The sequence below is a fragment of the Myotis davidii genome, unplaced genomic scaffold, assembly GCF_000327345.1.
Source record: "Myotis davidii unplaced genomic scaffold, ASM32734v1 scaffold162, whole genome shotgun sequence".
Classification (NCBI taxonomy): Eukaryota; Metazoa; Chordata; class Mammalia; order Chiroptera; family Vespertilionidae; genus Myotis; species Myotis davidii.
The window spans coordinates 5,245,348-5,252,542 of record NW_006300036.1 but is presented as its reverse complement, the minus strand read 5'-3'; positions in this window follow the sequence as shown (position 1 = coordinate 5,252,542).

Here is a 7,195-nt window from a genome sequence, read left to right as displayed (position 1 = left end):
CGCCATCTTGGCTGGAAGTTAACTTGCATATCTCGCTAATTAGCCTATGGGAAGGGTAGCAGATGTATGGCTAATTACCATGTTTCTCTTTTATTAGATAGGATAATGAACTGACAAAAAGAGAAACTAAAAAAAATTCCATTTACCATTGCACCAAAAAAATTAAGATACCATGGAGTAAACTTAACTAAGGAGGTAAAAGACTTGTACTCAGAAAACCATAGGGCATTGAAAACAGAGATAGGGGAAGATATAAACAAGTGGAAGAATATATCATGACCATGGATTGCTAGAACCAACATCTTTAAAATGTCCATACTACCCAAAGCAATCTATAGGTTCAAAGTAAGCCCCATTAAAATACAAATGGCATATTTCACAGACCTAGAATAAACTGTCCAAAAATTCATATGGAATAAAAAAGACCCTGAATAGCTGCAGCAATCCTGAGAAAGAAGAAAACGTGGAGGGATCACAATACCAGATATTAAGCTATATTACAAAGCCACTATTCTCAAAATGGCCTAGGAATGGCACAAGAACAGACATACAGACCAGTGGAACAGAACAGAGAACCCAGAAATTAACTCAAGCCATCATGCTCAATTAATATTTAACAAAGGAGGCAAGAACATACAATGGAGTCAAGTCAGTCTCTTCAATAAACGGTGTTGGGAAAATTGGACAGATACATGCAAAAAAATGAAGCTAGACCACCAACTTACACCATACACAAAAATAAACTCAAAATGGATAAAACACTTAAAAATACTAGAGGAATCCACAGGCAGCAAAATCTCAGACATATGCCAAGGCAATTTCTTCACCGATACCGCTCCTAGGACAATGGTAACTAAAGAGGAAATAAACACAGAGGACTACAAATTGTAAAATAAAGAAAAATGAATTACTCTGCATCAGACTGTCAAGAAATGCTTTCAGGTTTGGCATCAGGAAGAGATAACTATGTACAAAGTAGATCAAAGAAAAATAATACAGTATCCTGAAAAGCAGCCACAAATCAGTGGCAACAATCTGACCTACTATATCAGAGTAATGCCTGCTACACTAGGCAGAGCAGCAGCCATTAAAATTAGAGTACCTGTCAGAAAGAATATATGCACCCCTATGTTCATAGCAGCACAATTTACAATTGCTAAGATTTGGAAGCAGCCTAAGTGCCCATCAGCAGATGAGTTGATTAAAAAACAATGGTACATCTATACAATGGAATACTATGCTGCTGTAAAAAAAAAAAAAGAAAGAACTCTTACCATTTGCAATATCATAGATGGACCTGGATAGCATTATGCTAAGCAAAATAAGCCAGTTGGAGAAAGATAAATCACATGATCTCACTCATTTGTGGAATATAATGAACAACATAAATTGGTGAACAAAAATAGATCCAGAGACATAGAAGCATCAAATAGACCATCAAACCTCAGAGGGAAGGCTTGGCGGGGCGGTGTTAAGCGATCAACCAAAGGTCTTATATGCATGCATATAAGTATAACCAATGGACACAGACAGTAGGGGGTTGAGAACATGTGTTGGGGGCAGGAGTGGGCAGGGAGGAATCAATGCGGGGGAAAGGAGACATATGTAATACTTTCAACAATAAAATATATTTTAAAAGTAATAAATAAATAAATTAAATTCTCCAGATTAATAGAAGCAGAAACAGAGATAAAGATAGAGATGGAGATAGAGATGATAGAGATAGAGATTTTATAACATATAATTGTTATTATATATAATTATGTTTATATATATTAATAACATATTTATATATTATATGGAGATTTATTGTGCCAAATGGACTCACATGATTATGGAAGTTAAGGAGCCCCATGATCTGCTGTCTGCAAGCTGGTGAGCCAGGAAAGCCCAGGATGTAATTCACTTAAGTCCAAAGGCCTGAGAACCAGGGGGGGCAGTCATTTCAAACCCAGCCAGGAGTCACAGAAGCTGAGATATTCTAACTCAAACAGTTAGACAAACAGCAAAAAGGGGCAAATTATTCCTTACTCTGCCTTTTGTTCTAGTCAGGCCCTCAATGTATTAAAGGATGCCCACCACATGGGGGCAGGCAGTTTTTCTGAGTTCACTGATTCAAATGCTAGTCTCATCCAGAAACACCCAGAAATACTTTTTAATCTGGTAACCTTCTGGCCAGTAAAAATTGACACAAAATTAACCATCCTAGGCACTGGCATAAAAATAGATGCATGAATCAATGGAACAGAATAGTCCAGAAATAAACCCCATCTATATGGTCAATTAATATTTGGCAAAGGAGGCAAGAATATACAATGGGGTAAAGACAGTCTCTTCAATCAATGGTCTTGGGAAAACTGGACAGATACATGCAAAAAAAAAGAAAGAAACTAAACTATCTTCTTACACCATACACAAGAATAAACTCAAAATGGATTACAGATTTAAATGAAAGATCCAAAACCATAAAACTCCTAGGAGAAAATATACTCTTTGACGTTGCTCTCAGTAATATATTTTTATATATTTCCTCAGGTAAGGGAAACAAAAGGAAAAATAAACAAATGAGATTACAATAAACCGAAAGTTTTTTCACAGCAAAGGAAACTACCAACAAAATGAAAAGACAACCTACTGAATGGAAGAAAATATTCACCAATGATAAATCCAAAATACATAAAGAACTCATAAACCAACGCCATAAAAAAGAGAATAATCCCATTTTTAGAATGTGCAGAGGACCTGAATACATTTTTCTCTGAACAGAACATACAAGTTGCCAATAGACATATGAAAAAATGCTCAATGTCTCTAATCATCAGAGAAATGCAAATTAAAACCACAATGAGATATCATCACACACCTGTCAGAATGGCTGTTGTCAATAAATCAACAAACAAAAACTATTGGCGAGGATGTGGAGTAAAATGAACCCTCATAATTGTTTGTGGAAATGCAGATTGGTGCAGCCACTACAGAAAATAGTATAAAGATTCCTCAAAAATTAAAAAGAGAACTACCTTATGATCCAGAAATCCCACTTCTGTGTATATAGCTAAAGAAATTCAAAACACTAATTTGAAAAAATATGTGCATTTCTATGTTAATTGCAGCATTATTTACAATAGCCAAGATATGGAAACAACCTAAGTGCCCATCAATAGACAACTGGATAAAAAAGTGGTGGTACTATAAATATATATGTATATATAGTGTCCATTGACAGATGCATGGATAAAGATGTGCCACACACACACACACACACACACACACACACACACAGTGGACTATTACTTGACCATAAATATTTTAAAAAGGTAAAATATGGGAACCCTGTGACAATATACTTCCCCTTAATTTCCTCATTCTTTGAGATATTATTGTCATACTAGAGGCCCGGTGTATGAAATTTGTGCACGGGGAGGGGGGGGTCCCCTCAGCCCTGTCTGTACCCTCTCTAATCCGGGACCCCTCAGGGGATGTCCAACTGCTGGTTTAGACATGCTGGCCTGGTTGTCCCCAACTGCCCCCCTCTGCTGGCCTGGTTGCCCCCAACTGCCCCCCCTGCTGGCCTGGTCGCCCCTCACTGCCCTCCTCTGCCAGCCTGATTGCCCCACATTGGCCCCTCTGCTAGCCTAGTCACCCCATGCAGCCTGCTGCTCAGTCATTTGGTCATCCCTCACTAATCCCCCTGCTGGATTGGTCACCCCACTCAGCCTGGTGTTCAGTCGTTTGGTCATCCCTCACTAACCCCCCTGCTGGCCTTGTCGCCCCACTCAGTCTGTTTGGTCATCCATTTGGTTGTTTCAGATGTGATGACCCTTGGTTCTTTATATATACAGATATGGTACATCTGCATGTATTATAAATCCAACAATATAGGATTATAACTTTTTCCTTAAATATCTATATATTTTTTAATTATAAAAGTAAAATTAAATATATTTCTGAAGATTTAAGTTACCATCTGGTGTCATTCCCCTTCATCTGAAGAATTTCCTTTTCCATTCTTATAGTGTAGGATGGCTGGTGATTCTGTTTTTTGTCTTTATTTCTCCTTTATTTTTGAAAAATATTTTCTCTGGATATAGAATTCTTGGTTGCATTTTTCCCCAGCAGTTTGGATAAGTAAATCTAATGTCTCTGGTCTCTATTGTTTGTAATGAGAAATCAACCATCATTCATATTGGTGTTCCCTATATGTAATATGTCATCTTTCTCTTGCTTCTTTCAAGATTTCTTTTTATCTTTCCTTGGATTTCACTGATTTCTCTATAAAATGCCTACATATTTACTTTATACTACTTGTGGTTTGTTGAGTTCAGGTCTAAAAGGTTCTATATCATCACAGTGCAACAGTTTTCTCCTATAATTTCTTGTTATATAAATTCTAATTTAGTAACGCCACAAATACCCAAAACAAACAAACAAAAAATGTACACACAGACAGATAAAATCTTTAAATTCACAATTTACACTGTAAAACCATTTTCCTATTGGTGAAATAATTTAGCACATTACACTAAAGCCTAAAAGGTACAGCAAGTTAATTTTAAAATTCTATTAAGTTTATCTAAATTCCCATTTCTGCAGAGGCAGAGCTATTGTGAGGCAAATAAATGTAAGCCTTAGAGCCCCACAGTGGCCTTTAAGATGTCTTCACATGGACATATGTTTGTAAAGTTTGCAAAAGTACAATAATTTTGTAATTCTTTTAATAATTTTTGATTCATAAAAAAGACGCTAAATTGTATGAGCCTCAGATCTCATGAACCTAGATCTATCCCTGCTTTTTACCTGGAATGAAACACAAATGTAGTTCTTTCTATAAGAAGCAAAAGGTGTATTTGTGTGTTTTTTCTTGCTTGTTTGATGACTTCACAATAAACAAAGAGCGGGCATGCCGCTAGTGGCATAGGTGTGACCTGAGCAGTGGGAGCACGGTGTTCGGCAGCAGACATTTTGGCAGACCTCATTTTCTGGCCCACACATATGAGTTTGGCCCTTCCACACACGACTAGCAGTTTTTTATAGTTCAAAAATAAGTGTAAGCTAAGGCTTCAATGCACAGTGCTCTGCCCTATTAAAGCATAACTTTTTCACCATGACCTACATAGCAGTTGGCTCTGACACTGGTATGATGAAGTTATCACCTCAGCCTGGGTACACAATTATGCAATCTGTGTGCTTTGAATTCAAATACTGGTATAATTCAAAACCAAATTAGAAAAAATGGCACCTCTATAGAGTAGACCAACTGATGGGGAATCTGAGCAATCGTCTTAGCTGTACCTCACAGTCGAATTCTAGGACAGCACACAAGTACAAAAAATGATCTCAGTAACAATCCATTACACATAATTTAATTTTACTAAGTGACTAGTTCAGGACACATTTAGAGTTGAAATTCAAGAAAACCTCTCAGTTCCTGAAGTAAACACTGAAACCCAGTTTCATAAAAAGGACATTCTTCATGAAGGGGTAAAGATCTTCCTTAACTATGAGAAAATGAAAACATTATTTAAACATTATTGATTCTGCATTCACTGTTTCTCACTTGAACATTTGTATAAGAGGTTGAACCATTTAACTACCAATACAAATGCCAACATACTATATAAAATATTCACAATTCAAGTAATTTTTAATTGTTCTCAAATATTTCCTACATAATTCAATATAAAACAAAAAATTACTCTGTGTTTTTCTTTCAGTCTTCCTACAATGAAAATATTTTTTAAATTTTGTATAAAACAATTAGTAGACACCAAAAAGTTTTTGGTTTAATAGTTGGAATTTATTTAGTTTGGTTTTATTACTAAGTATTCTGGCTAGTTATACTTACTGAATTCAGGCTTCAGGTATTAAAAAGGTAATAAATACTTTTTAAAATTAAAAAAAGAATTTCCTGAAATCTTTTTAGAAATCTATTTCATGTACTTCTCTGCAACAAACAGTGTAGGCCTTCTTATCCTAGGTCCTGAATATCATCTGTTGGATTCTCTAAAGGTTCATCAATTATGATTGAACCTCCTAGATTATGATTTATGTGTTTGACCCAAATCATGCTATGCCAATAATAGGTCCAGTCAATTATTTAGAAACAGTTACTTGTGTTGTAGTAATAGGCCCATCCAAGTCACGGTATGTCATGCTTCCCTGCTAAAGAATAATCGTACCCAGACCCAACCCGTGGTTTATTCCCTGACCACTTACTTCTGTATCCCAACCTTGGAACCCAACCTCAGGAAATAAATCTGGCTCTGATCACCGATAGGATGAAGAAATGCAAGCTTCTCTGAAAGGCTTATAAGGCCTCAGTGACCTGCCCTCTGATTACCTGTCAGCCTTCTTTCTCTCCCTTCTTTATCAGAGGCAATATACTCCAGCCATTCCTAATCAACACACAATATCCAATAATCTGGATGTACTACACTTTTTTCAGTCCTCTGTCTGGTCTCCTTCCTTGTCCTCCTGGCTAATTCTTATTCATTCTTCAAGTTAATTCCTTGGGAAAACTTTCCTAACTTTCCCCACAAAGGAATATATGCTGCTACTTCTTTAGGTCACATAACATATTCTGCACTTTCTTCAAGGTGTTATTATTGTGCTTCACATGTTTGTCTCCCTTCATTAAACAGTGACCTCCCTGAAGGCACAGTACAGACTTTAATGTTTATAATCACACAGTATAGCACAGTGCATGATGCACATGAATGTTCAAGTCCTTCATGTCTTCATGTTTTATTGCATGTTGTGAACTAGACACTGTACTCCGAGTTGAGAATTCAAACTGAGCAAAACAGGCAAGGTCCCTATGCTCAAAGAGCTTACTATCTAGGAGAGAAACTGATGATAATCAAATGGTAATACCTATCTATATGTATAAAAACCTAAGCAACCGTTACAACCAGTCGACCAAACAACTGGTTGCTATGATGCACACTGACCACCACGGGGCAGACACTTAATGCAGGAGCTTCCTCCTGGTGGTCAGTGTGCTCCCACAGTCAACTTCCCTTGGCTGGCCAACCTCTTGTGGTCCCTCCCCACCCACTGGCTGGCCCCAATCAGCCCTGATTGGGACTGGGAGAGATGGCCCCGATTGGCCCCAAACGCTGGCCAGGCTGAGGACCCCCACCCATGCACAAATTCATGAACCGGGTGTCTAGTGAATATTTAATTACAACTAGAA